Here is a 12,481-nt window from a genome sequence, read left to right as displayed (position 1 = left end):
ACAAGCGCTAGCTCCATGCAGGCAGCCCTCCTGCCTGCCAGGCAACCCTCCTGCCTGCCAGGCTGCAATGCTAGAAGAGACAGGAATCCCAGAGCAGCCTGGAAACATCACTCTGCACAGTCACTGAAACCTCAGCTTGCTCATTTGACTGCAGCACTGACCTGGAAGGTGTTGCACAGCGTCCTCAGACCTGAGTGAGGCACTGTGAGCTGCAGGGACAGGGGGTCCAGCTGTGGACTCATCTCTCCTGTTTCACTGCAGGTGAGAGCCAGGGTAGGAAGCTGTGGCTGAAGCAGTGTATGCCAGTGAGTGTCAGAGAGCAACAGAGTGCCTCAGGCTGGAAGGGAGCTCAGAGCTCATCTCCTCCAAGCTCCCCACCATGCCCAGGGACACCTCTCAGCTCCACTCAGCTGCTCAGGGCCTCATCCAGCCTGGCCTTCAACACCCCCAGGCAGGAGGCAGCCACAGCCTCTGCAGGATGCCTTCAGCTCCTGGCAGGCAGCTCTGAGGTGCCCCTGGAGCCTTCTCTTCTGCAGGCTGAACACCCCCAGCTCCCTCAGCCTGTGCTCACAGCAGAGCTGCTCCAGCCCTTGCCCCTCAAGGAGGGGCAGCTGCAGCTTTGTGCTGAAGAAGGAGGCTGGAGCCTCATCCCTGCCCCACACATTCGAGCCCTGGGGGGAATAGCTCTCAGTGTCCTCTGGCTGCAAGGTTCTTTCCACCTGCTCCCTGTGCTGCCAGCAGAGCAAAGATGTCACAGCAGTGCCACAGCACATGGCTGCCTGCAGCTTCTCCCCAGGCTCTCAGCTCCTGATGCTCCTCGAAGTTTCTTTGCCAGCACCAATTATTCCTCTGGTAAAAAGCAGGATTTTTAATGACAACTTGTTCTCACTCCACTGCCTTCAAAGCAGGGCTATAAATCATCCTAACTGCCTCCACATGATGTCAATTGGCTCCTTTGCAGTCCATTTCTCACTGCCTACAAACAGAGCAATTACACCCCTTGATGTCTGCCCAAACCTGCTCCTTCTCTGCCCTTTCCAAAGGCCTGGCAGCTGCTGCAGCTCCTCTCCCGTGGCCTGCACTAAAGCACAACGTGCTGCACATGCTGCAGCCAGATGTCCCTTGCTGCAAACCAGCTGGGTGGGACCTGCTCTCTGGAGGCCTCCCCATCTGTGTCCTGTCCCCTGCCCAGCTTCAGGTCTTGTGCCCTGGGTGCATTCCCTTCCTGTCTTGGCTGATACTTGCCCTTCAGTTGCCTTCCTGAATTCCTTGGTGAATTCCTTTCTGAACTCCTTCCTTCCTGAATTCCTTCCTTGCTTCCTTCCTGAATTCTTTCCTTCCTTCCCTCTTGAATTTCTTCCTCCCTTCCTCCCTTCCTCCCTTCCTCCCTTCCTCCCTTCCTCCCTTCCTCCCTCCCTTCCTTCCTCCCTTCCTCCCTCCCTTCCTTCCTTCCTTCCTTCCTTCCTTCCTTCCTTCCTTCCTTCCTTCCTTCCTTCCTTCCTTCCTTCCTTCCTTCCTTCCTTCCTTCCTTCCCTGAGTTCCTGAGTTCCTTGCAGAATTCCTTCCTGAATCCCTTCCTTCCTGAATCCCTTCCTTCTTTCATTCCTGATTTTCTTCCTTCCTCCCTGAGTTCCTTCCTTCCACTGTGAATTCCTTCCTTCCTTCCTCCCTTCCTTTCTGAATTCCTTCCTCCCTCCCTCCCTTCCCACATTTTTGTACTTCTATCCAGGGCATTCCCAAGCTGTCTCCTTTGCCCCAGCTGTGGCCAGTCTCCCTGTGCAGCTTCTTTTACATCAGCTGCTTCATGGCTTGCCAAAGCTTCCCTGGCTTCCTCTGCTCTTCATCCTGGGGCTCTCCTCAGTGTAAGGAGCTGTGTACCAGAATACTTCTCTGCAGCACCCCTGGGACTCTGTTATAGCCCCCAGGCAGGGCTGTGATGAATCAGGAGGGCTTGGGAACGGTGCTAAAGCAGCGTCCAGGGCTGGCAGTCAGCTTTTGGGAGGCCCAGAGCAGAGGAAGGTTTCCCCCTGGAAGGGCTGAAAAGGAGAGAGAGAAGAAGGTTGCCATGGAGATAAAGAAGGATGATTTCTCCTCAGTGTACTCAAGAGAAGAGGATGCACTCAAGCTTTGCTAGCAGACAGTGGGAGAATTGCCACTGGGTTAAGCACTCCACCAACACTCCTCACAGTGCCAGCCACAAGCCATTCTCTGTGGCTGGAGACAGCAAACACTGACTCTCACAGCAGATGCTTTCTTTGTGGCTCCTGAGAGGCTTAAAACCATAGATTTCCCCTCACTTGCTCTCCCTCAGAGGCTGGGGACAGCACATCATGTGAAATCCTCCAGTGCCAAGGGAAAGGGTGGGCAAGGTCAGCAAGGAAGTGCTCTGTGGCTGGGAGTGTCTCCAGGCTTACTGCAGGAGGGCAAGCAATGGTTCACAGCTTCACACACTGTTAGAGCATTAGAGTAGAATTAACCAGGTTGGAAGAGACCTTGGAGATCATCAAGTCCAACCTATCACCCAACACCATGTAATCAACTAAACCATGGCACCAAGCACCACATCCAGTCTCTTCCTAAACAACTCCAGGGATGGTGACTCCACCACCTCCCCGGGCAGCACATTCCAGCAGGAGGACACAGAGCTGCTGGAGTGAGGCCAGAGAAGGCCACAAAGATTGCACGAGGTAGGAAGGAACCCTCCAAGGGCATCCTGTCTGACCCTCCAAGGGCATCCTGTGAAACCCCCTGCAGGCAGCAGGGACACCTCCAATCAGAGCAGGCTGCCCAGGGACACATCCAGGCTGAGCTTGAATGGCTCCAGGGGCAGAGCCTCAAGCACCTCCCTGGGAAGCCTGTTCCAGTGTCTCCCCAGCCTCACTGTGCGGAGCTTGCTGGACTGGATGACCTTGGAGGTCCCTTCCAACCCAAACCATGCTGTGATTCTATGTGTAACTGGGATATAATGTAATGTAATGTAATGTAATGTAATATAATATAATATAATATAATATAATATAATATAATATAATATAATATAATATAATATAATATAATATAATATAATATAATATAATATAATATAATATAATATAATATAATATAATATAATATAATATAATATAATATAATATCCAAGGACATCCCTGAGCAGAGCCTGGCTGCCTCCTCCCCACACTGCCCTGCACATCCTCAGCCCCAGCACTGAGGGCAGCCCTCAGGCTCCTCTGCTCCAAACTCCAAGCCCCAGCTGCCTCAGCCTGGCCTCACAGGGAGATCTTCCACTGCCTGCAGCAGCTTGGGGGCTCTGCCATCCACTCTCTCCAGCACTTCCCTCAGCTCCTTCTTGAGCTGAGAGGCCCAGACCTGCAAGATTCCAGCTGTGGCCTCCCCAGGGCAGAGCAGAGGGGCAGGAGAACCATCAGCCCAACACAGAGCATTTCCATGCCCCAGTGTGGAACCTCCTTGCTCCTATACCTGCTGCTGTGTGGTGAAGCCTGGAGCCAGCAGCTCGCTGTGTGCTGGGACCTGCCCTTGTGCCACCCGTGGGGAGCTCTGCTGTGGCAAAGGGTGCTGGGGCCAGGGAGCAGAGGTACAGCTTTTGCGATCTGGAGCACTCACAAAGACCACGTCTGCAACTGCCCCAGAGGGTTTAGCACTTCAGGCTGTCTCTGGCCTTGCAAAGTGAGCAAAGCCCAAGGGTGGGACTGGGTGAGAGCAGTAGGAGGCTGTTGCAGCTTGCTGCAGAGTGTGGCCAGCAGGAGCAGGGAAGTCATTGTGCCCTGTGCTTAGCACTGCTGAGGCCACACCTTGAGTCCTGTGTCCAGTTCTGGGTCCCTCAGTTTAGGAAAGATGTTGAGCTGCTGGAAGGTGTCCAGAAAAGGGCAAGAAAGCTGGGGAGGGGTCTGGAGCACAGCCCTGTGAGGAGAGGCTGAGGGAGCTGGGGTTGCTTAGCCTGGAGAAGAGGAGGCTCAGGGGAGACCTTCTTGCTGTCTGCAACTCCCTGAAGGGAGGTTGTAGCCAGGTGGGAGTTGGTCTCTTCTGCCAGGCAGCCAGCACCAGAACAAGAGGACACAGTCTCAAGCTGTGCCAGGGGAGGCTTAGGCTGGAGGTGAGGAGGAAGTTCTTCCCAGCAAGAGAGTTGTTGACCATTGGGATGTGCTGCCCAGGGAGGTGGTGGAGTCCCCATCCCTGGAGGTGTTCAAGAGGGGATTGGATGTGGCACTTGGAACCGTGGTTTAGTAGTCATGAGGTGTTGGGTGACAGGTTGGACTTGATGATCTTTGAGGTCTTTTCCAACCTTTATTGATTCTATGATTCTAAGAGTGTGCATCTCTGTGCCCCCACAGCCTTCCCTTACCCTGAGCCTTTCCACTGCTCTCACCATGTAAAGCTGCCTTAAGCTGCTTTAAATGGACTCAGCAGTGAGTTGCTTTTGGGACTGCATCCAAATGTGCAAAAGGACAAGTTGTGATTGGGAAGCCTGGCAGCAGCCTGGCTGCTTCAACCTGGCAGGGCCATACCAAATGCTTTTAGTGTCAGGGAGAGGCAGGCTGAATGACTCTGAGCATCAGCTTGCTGGGCAGGGGCTCAGAGCAGGCTGTGTTTGTTTTGAAGGCACAGAACCCTCACAGGAGTCATCCAGTGGCTTCCTTAAATCATGGTCTAGATAAAACATCCTTTGTGATATTGCTTCAAGCAAGAGCTGTTTCTGGGGAGATTCCCTTAATGGCAATGCTTCCCTTGTTTCTCTCAGCATTCATCCATTCCTCTGCTCATTCCCATCCTCCTGAGTGTCTGCTGACACTAACACAGTTGTACACAGCTGATTTCTGCTCACTCCTTTGGGGACTGCTGTGTCAGATTCATCCCAGCCCTTAAATTGCAGTGAAACAATAAACATAAGCAGAAAGCAGCTTTTACACCTCCAAAGCTCCACAGCTTTTACAACCCCAAAGGAAGGCAAAGCACAGCCTGGGCTGCATCCAAAGCAGTGTGGCCAGAGCTGGAGAGAGAGGATCCTGCCCCTCTGCTCTGCTCTGGGGAGACCTCAGCTGCAGGGCTGGGGCCAACTCTGGAGCCCTCAGCACAGGAAGGACATGGACCTGATGGAACAGGTCCAGAGGAGCCCACAAAGATGGTCAGATGAGCTCTGAGGTCCCTTCCAACCTGAGCCATTCTGTGTCTATGAAATGCAGACTGCTGGGGGTGGTGATGGGGATCTGTGTGAGCTGTTCCTGCAGGGTCCTTCTGCCTGCCCAGGTAGAATTTCTGCCCAGCCACAGATGTGTTGTGGAAAGTCCCCCAGACAGGTGTGAATGCTCCTGCTAGGTGCTGGTTCCTTTCCTCCCTGCTCTCATTTGCACTGACTGATGATCCACTGCCCTCCTGCCTGTGCCTGCCAGGTCTGACAAGTGGCAAACAGAGCAGCACCACATCTGCCTGGGGGCAGAGCAGGAGCACAGAGTGCTGCAGGGTCAGAGGAGCCAAAGGATCTATAAAGGCCAGGTGTGGCCCTCACAGAGTGTGTCTGGAGGGGAAAGGAACCTCTGCCCTAGAATAGAATAGAATAGAATAGAATAGAATAGAATAGAATAGAATAGAATAGAATAGAATAGAATAGAATAGAATAGAATAGAATGGAATGGAATTAGCCAGGTTGGAAAAGACCTTCAAGATCATCAAGTCCAACCTATCACCCAGCACCATCTAATCAACTAAACCATGGCACCAAGCACCCCATCCAGGCTCTTCCTAAACACCTCCAGGGATGGTGACTCCACCACCTCCCTGGGCAGCACATTCCAATGGCCAATCTCTCTTGCTGGGAAGAACTTCTTCCTAACCTCCAGCCTGAACCTCCCCTGGCACAGCTTGAGACTGTGTCCTCTTGTTCTGGTGCTGGGTGCCTGGCAGAAGAGACCAACCCCCACCTGGCTACAACCTCCCTTCAGGGAGTTGAAGAGAGCATGGCAGGGGAGTTGGGACTGGCTGCTCCTTGAGGTCCCTGCCAACCCTGACATTTCCATGATTCTAACATTCTATGATTCTGCTGAGAGCAGCCCAGGCACAGCCCTGGGCACCTCATGGAGCTGATGGGTGCTTGGGGCTACCAGCTGCAGGGTGCTGTACAGACATCCCCCAGCTGCTGCACAGGCAGGGCAGGCAGGCTGGGAGCTCTCAAGGAGCTGGACGCAGCTTGCACCTTCTGAGTTCTGAGTGTTTGGCACGGCACTCCCTATGGCATTCTTCTTAGCTCACCCCCAGCTTTGTCCAGCTCCAGCACCAGGCTTCTCTGTGGCTTCTGAGCAGACCTCACAGCAGCCTGCCAGGACCTGAAGGGGCTACAATGAGGCTGCAGAGGGACTGTGCCCAAAGGCCTGCAGGGACAGCACCAGGGGCAAGGGTTTGAAAGAAGAGCAGAGGAGTAAAGGGAGCTACAAGAAAGCCAGGAAGGGACTTTTGGCAAGGGCTGGGAGTGATAGGATGAGAGGGAATGGATTGAAGCTTGAGGAGGGCAGATTGAGACTGGAGAGGAGGAAGAAATTCTTCCCAGAGAGAAGAGTGAGAGACTGGCACAGGTTGCCCAGGGAGGCTGCGGCTGCCTCCTGCCTGGGGGTGTTCAGGTCCTGGCTGGATGAGGCCTTGAGCAGCTGATTGGGGCTGGGAGGTGTCCCTGGGCATGGTGGGGAGCTTGGAGGGGATGAGCTCTGAGCTGCCTTCCAGCCTGAGCCATTCTGTGACCTATGATTAATGTGACTTAGAAACCAATTTGAATTGTTATTGGGTTCTGCTTTTCTGTTTTTTCAACCCAAAAAGCTGGGGCCTCTTGTCCATTAGGATGTGTGCTGAATTTCCAGGCAGCCTTCATCCATTAATTGCTTGTTTGGTCCTATTTGTTCCCTGGAAGGATCTCATACATGTATTTTTTTTTGGTCTTTATGATATAATCATTGTGGGTTTTTTTCCTTCCCCAGGGAGAGCTGACATGAAATATTGCCCTGGGACAGCTGAATCCAGAGCTGGCTGCTGGGCAAGCTGGCTGCCAAAATGTCAGCATGCATCAGTGAGAGAGGGGATGGCAGATCTCACAGTGATCAGGATCCTCTCTGATGCCTTGGCCACAGCCTTCTCCTCTGAACACAGCCTGGGGCTCAAACTGCCTCTCCTTCCTTCATTCCTCTCCTTCCTTCTTCCATTCCTGGGATGCAGCTCCACTGCTGCCCAGGGAGGTGGTGGAGTCACCATCCCTGGAGGTGTTCAGGAGGGGATTGGATGTGGCACTTGGTGCCGTGGTTTTGTTAGTCATGAGGTCTGTGGTGACAGGTTGGACTTGATGATCTCTGAGGTCTCTTCCAACCTTGGTGATTCTGTGAGGTGCTTTTTCTTCAGCTTACACAAGAAACCCCCAGCAAAGCAGCTGTGATGGTGATGCATTCAGCTGGCAGCTGCTCCTGCAGCATCAAGACACTTCTCTTTTCCAGGAAGGCTTCACTTCAAACTTGGGGAAACAGTTGTCATTAAAGTCATCATAGAGCCACAGTGCAAGGGGTTCGACTGGATGAGCTCTGGAGGTCCCTTCCAACCCTGCACTTAGCAGAGACATAAGGCTGGGGGCTGAGCTGTTGGGGAGCAGCACAGGGGAAAGGGACCTGGGGGTGCTGGAGGGCTCATGTGTCTGGCTCCCTGGCAAGAAGCTGTGAGTGATCTGTGCTTTAATGTCCCTAATCACCCTTTGAACAGGCATCTGGGATAGAGCAACCCCATGGGGCAGGAGGGGTTGGGGACTGAGCTGTTGGAGAGCAGCACAGGGGAAAGGGACCTGGGGATGCAGGTGGGCAGGAGGATGCCCCTGAGCCAGCAATGTGCCCTGGTGGCCAAGAAGACCAAGGGCATCCTGGGCTGCATTAGAAGGGCTGTGGTCAGGAGGTCAGAGAGGTTCTCCTGTCCCTCTGCTCTGCCCTGGGGAGGCCACAGCTGCAATCTTGTGTCCAGGTCTGGGCCCCTCATGTCAAGAAGGAGCTGAGGGAAGTGCTGGAGAGAGTCGATGGCAGAGCCCCCAGGCTGCTGCAGGCAGTGGAAGATCTCCCTGTGAGGCCAGGCTGAGGCAGCTGGGGCTTGGAGCTTGGAGCAGAGGAGCCTGAGGGCTGCCCTCAGTGCTGGGGCTGAAGATGTGCAGGGCAGTGTGGGGAGGAGGCAGCCAGGCTCTGCTGAGGGATGTGCAAGGGCAGCCCAAGGGGCACTGGGTGTCAGCTGGAGCAGAGGAGGTGCCAGGGGAAGAGGAGGGAAAGCTTTTTGGCTGTGAGGGTGTGAGAGGGCTGGAGCAGGCTGCCCAGAGAGGTTGTGGAGTCTCCTTGTGTGGAGGCATTGCAAAGGCAGCTGGCTGTGTTGCTGTGTGAGCTGCCCTGGGTGCTCCTGCTCTGGCAGGGGGCTTGGCCTGGCTGCTCTCTGCAGCTCCCTTCCAGCCCCTGGCACTCTGTTTTCCTGTGGCCTTGCATCTATTCACAGTGCTGGGGGAGGTGTCTGTGTTTTCTGTCTCACTCTGTCATGATTTCCCTTTCCTCACCTCACCACAGCCAGGCTGTGAGGCTGGGGGGGAGCTCTGTGTTCTGTTGGAGCGGTTGGAACCTACGTGCCCTGACACCTGGGGCCATGGCCATTCCTCTTGAGCTATGAAGTCACCTCACCTCTGGAGTTTTAGTTCTAACCTTGATGACAGGCTCCAAAATGTAGTGATTTGCTCTGGCAGGGGGCTTGGCCTGGCTGGTCTCTGAGCTCCCCTCCAGCCCCTCACATCCTGTGATGCTTCTATGACAAGAAACTCTCCCAGCCTGGGGATGCTCTCAGAAGCCAACAGGGAAGAGCCAGGCTTAAAGGACTGTTTTTCTGCCGGCAGTTTGTAGCTGCAGCCCCATCCTGGGCTTGCATCCGAGCGTGTCCCTCCCCAGCGAAGCCCCTGGGAGGGCTGCTGCGTGGGAGGGGTCTCATTAGCACTGAATCACCGAGCCCTGCTCAGCACCTGCCCGGCGGCGAGGGGCAGGTGGCAATGAGCAGCCCGGCGTAGGTGGCTCTCCTTTATTAGCTGATTGGAGGCTACCGAAAGGAAGGCGAACCATTAAAAGAGAGTGCCCCAGCTGAGCATGAAGCCAAAGCCACAGCTGCACTCTGGAGCTGGCAAAGGGCAGCCCTGCCACAGCTCAGGAGCTAATACTGGCGGACCTGGGAGCAGTCCCTCACTGCTCCCTCTCAGCTGAGTCATGGCTTTCATTGCTGGGAGTGAAATGAATCATGCCTCTCCTTTCCCACTTTGGTTCCATTTGAGGTTGTTCTTTCCAGCCCTGCAGAGAGGAGCACTGATGAGCACCAACCGGGCGGGGAGGAGACCTCGAAGCCCAAGCCTGCTGCTGGCTCCGCGGCAGAGATGAGTCTGGGGACAAAGAGCCTCTGGTTAGATGCACTGCATGGGGAAGGAGCTGGCACTGCAGGGAGACGAAGGCCAAGAGCCCTCTTCACATTGTGATCTAAAGCAGTAATCTGAGCCAAAGCTCCTGACCATAAGCACTTAGAGAATGAGAGACTCACAGAATTGACAGGGTGGGAAGAGACCTCAAGGAGCAGCCAGTCCCAACCCCCCTGCCATGGCCAGGGACACCTCACACTACAGCAGGTTGCTCACAGCCACAGCCAGCCTGGCTGCAAACACCTCCAGGCAGGAGGCTTCCACCACCTCCCTGGGCAACCTCTGCCAGGCTCTCACCACCCTCATGGCCAACAACTTCTTCCTCACATCCAAGCTCAATCTCCCCACTTCTAGTTTTGCTCCATCCCCCCCAGTCCTATCACTCCATGACCCCCTCAAAAGTCCCTCCCCAGTTTTCTTGGAGCCCCCTTCAGATCCTGGAAGGCCACAAGAAGGTCTCCTGGGAGCCTTCTCCTTTCCAGACTGCACAAGCCCAACTCCCTCAGTCTGTCCTCCCAGCAGAGCAGCTCCAGCTCTTGGATCACCTTTGTGACCCTGCTTGGGAGCAGCCATGGTGTGCTGGAGGGGTGCTCTAGAGCCGCTTGGCAAATGCAGTCAGCAGTGTGAGGGCTGTGCATGGCCAAGCCAGGCTGTGAGGCTCAGTTTGATTTATTGCTGGCAGCACATAAATATCCTCTGCCTGTTCTGTGTTGTGAGGAATTTCTGTCACAAGTTGTTTTGCAACAAACAGGGAGAAATCATCTGCCTGCACAGACTCATGGCAAAGCCTTCATCCTGCAGCACTCTGTCCAGGTCTGGAGCCTCTGTGCCAGGAAGGATGTGGAGGTGCTGGAAGGTGTCCAGAGAAGGGCCACGAGGATGAGCAGAGGGCTGGAGCTGCTCTGCTGTGAGGACAGACTGAGGTTGCCCCTGGCTGCTTTTGCCTTCCAATAACTGCAGTGCAGAGAGTGCTCTGGGTAGCACCACTTCATAGAATCTTAGAATCAATAAGGTTGGAAGAGACCTCAGAGGTCATCAAGTCCAACCTGTCACCCAACACTTCATGGCTAAACCATGGCACCAAGTGCCTCATCCAGTCCCCTCTTGAACACCTCCAGGGATGGTGACTCCACCACCTCCCTGGGCAGCACATTCCAATGGCCAATCTCTCTTGCTGGGAAGAACTTTCTCCTCACCTCCAGCCTAAACCTCCCCTGGCACAGCTTGAGACTGTGTCCTCTTGTTCTGGTGCTGGGTGCCTGGCAGAAGAGACCAACCCCCACCTGGCTACAACCTCCCTTCAGGGAGTTGGAGATGGCAAGAAGGTCTCTCCTGAGCCTCCTCTTCTCCAGGCTAAGCAACCCCAGCTCCCTCAGCCTGACTTGACTGCCTCCCACTTGACTGCCTCACCCTACCCCTGCCCACACACTGCTTCATAAGCTACCCCTTGTGCTCTCCCCTTTGCTTCAGGGTGCAGGCAGCAGTGCTTGGAGCCCATCTGTGGTTTCTCACTTGAGCCAGGCTGTTGAAAGCAGTGTCAAGAGCTGTTTATGTTGTGGAAACCCAGAGAGGCATCAGCCTCATATTTCTCTCAACCTCAGTGCAAGCCCAAAGAATTGCCCCTGTTCTGAAGCAGCTTACAGGGGCTGAAGGCAAAGCTGATTGCAGACAGCTCTGAGGGCAGTGCTGGGGGTCCTGAGCCAGAGGTAGCCTTTAGGTGCAGAGCTGCCTGCTAACAGACACTTCATGAAACCCTTGCAGAGTTGTTGTGCTGTAACTAAGGCACCCAAGAGGTACTGGTGTGTGCAGTTTCACCTCTCAGAGCACCCTCATAATGGAATGGAATGGAATGGAATGGAATGGAATGGAATAGAATAGAATAGAATAGAATAGAATAGAATAGAATAGAATAGAATAGAATAGAATAGAATAGAATAGAATAGAATTAACCAGGTTGGAAGAGACGTCAGCGATCATCCAGTCCAACCTATCACCCAACACCATCTGATCAACTAAACCATGGCACCAAGTGCCTCATCCAGGCTCTTCCTAAACACCTCCAGGGATGGGGACTCCACCACCTCCCTGGGCAGCACATCCCAACGGTCAATCTCTTTTGCTGGGAAGAACTTCTTCCTAACATCCAGCCTAAACCTCCCCTGGCACAGCTTGAGACTGTGTCCTCTTGTCCTGGTGCTGGTTGCCTGGGAGAAGAGACCAATGTTGCTTTCAAAGTAGTAGTAGTGCTGGGCAACCTGCTGTAGTGTGAGGTGTCCCTGCCTGTGGCAGGGGGGTGGATCTGGCTGCTCCTTGAGGTCCCTCCCAGCCCTGCCAATTCTGTGATTCTATGATCTCAGTGCCAGGCTCTGCTCAGATTGAGACCTTTGGATAGCAACACCCTGCAAAGGCAGCAGTGGTTCTGATGCTCCCAGCAGCCCCCAGCAGCAGCAGCAGTCCTCCTGACAGTGCCTCTCCCAGCATCTGAGCCATCTTGAGCAAACCAGGCACCAGGCATGCACATGGCCAGGCAAGGAACAGCACCAGTGGGCTCCCATGCTGCCTTTTTCTCTCCATCCCTAGTGCCTTCAGTATCCTCTTCAGCTCCAAGTCTGCAGCTTAACCTCACCCTCTCCTGATGGGATGATCTGCAGCAATTTCTTTGAAGGTTATCCAGGTAACTGCTTAATAGAGAGGGGGAAATGCAACCAGCAGCTGAGCCTGTAACCTGCTATTCTTTCCACAGGCCTCAAGCAATTGCTTCTGCCCTTTTAACACCTTAGAGAGCCCTTTGTTGCCTTAGAAAGAAAGAGAAGTTCTCCACTAGAGCTTGGTGAGCTGCTGAGCCTGCTGCTGCTCTCCCCCCCTGTGTGCAGGGCTAGAAGTTGTTAATTTTCAGCAAAGGCTGTCACAGGCTTTAACAGCTGTGGGCAAATCATTGCATGCAAGACACTCACAAGCCTCTAATCAGATTGAACTGCCTGGGAGAAAGGGGATTGGATTTAGCAGATGATACAGCAGAAC

Source organism: Melanerpes formicivorus, unplaced genomic scaffold, assembly GCF_026170545.1.
Source record: "Melanerpes formicivorus ecotype bairdi unplaced genomic scaffold, bMelFor1.0.p_v2 SCAF_166, whole genome shotgun sequence".
Lineage (NCBI taxonomy): Eukaryota > Metazoa > Chordata > Aves > Piciformes > Picidae > Melanerpes > Melanerpes formicivorus.
The sequence above is the reverse complement of the archived record's forward strand: the minus strand, read 5'-3'. Positions refer to the sequence as shown.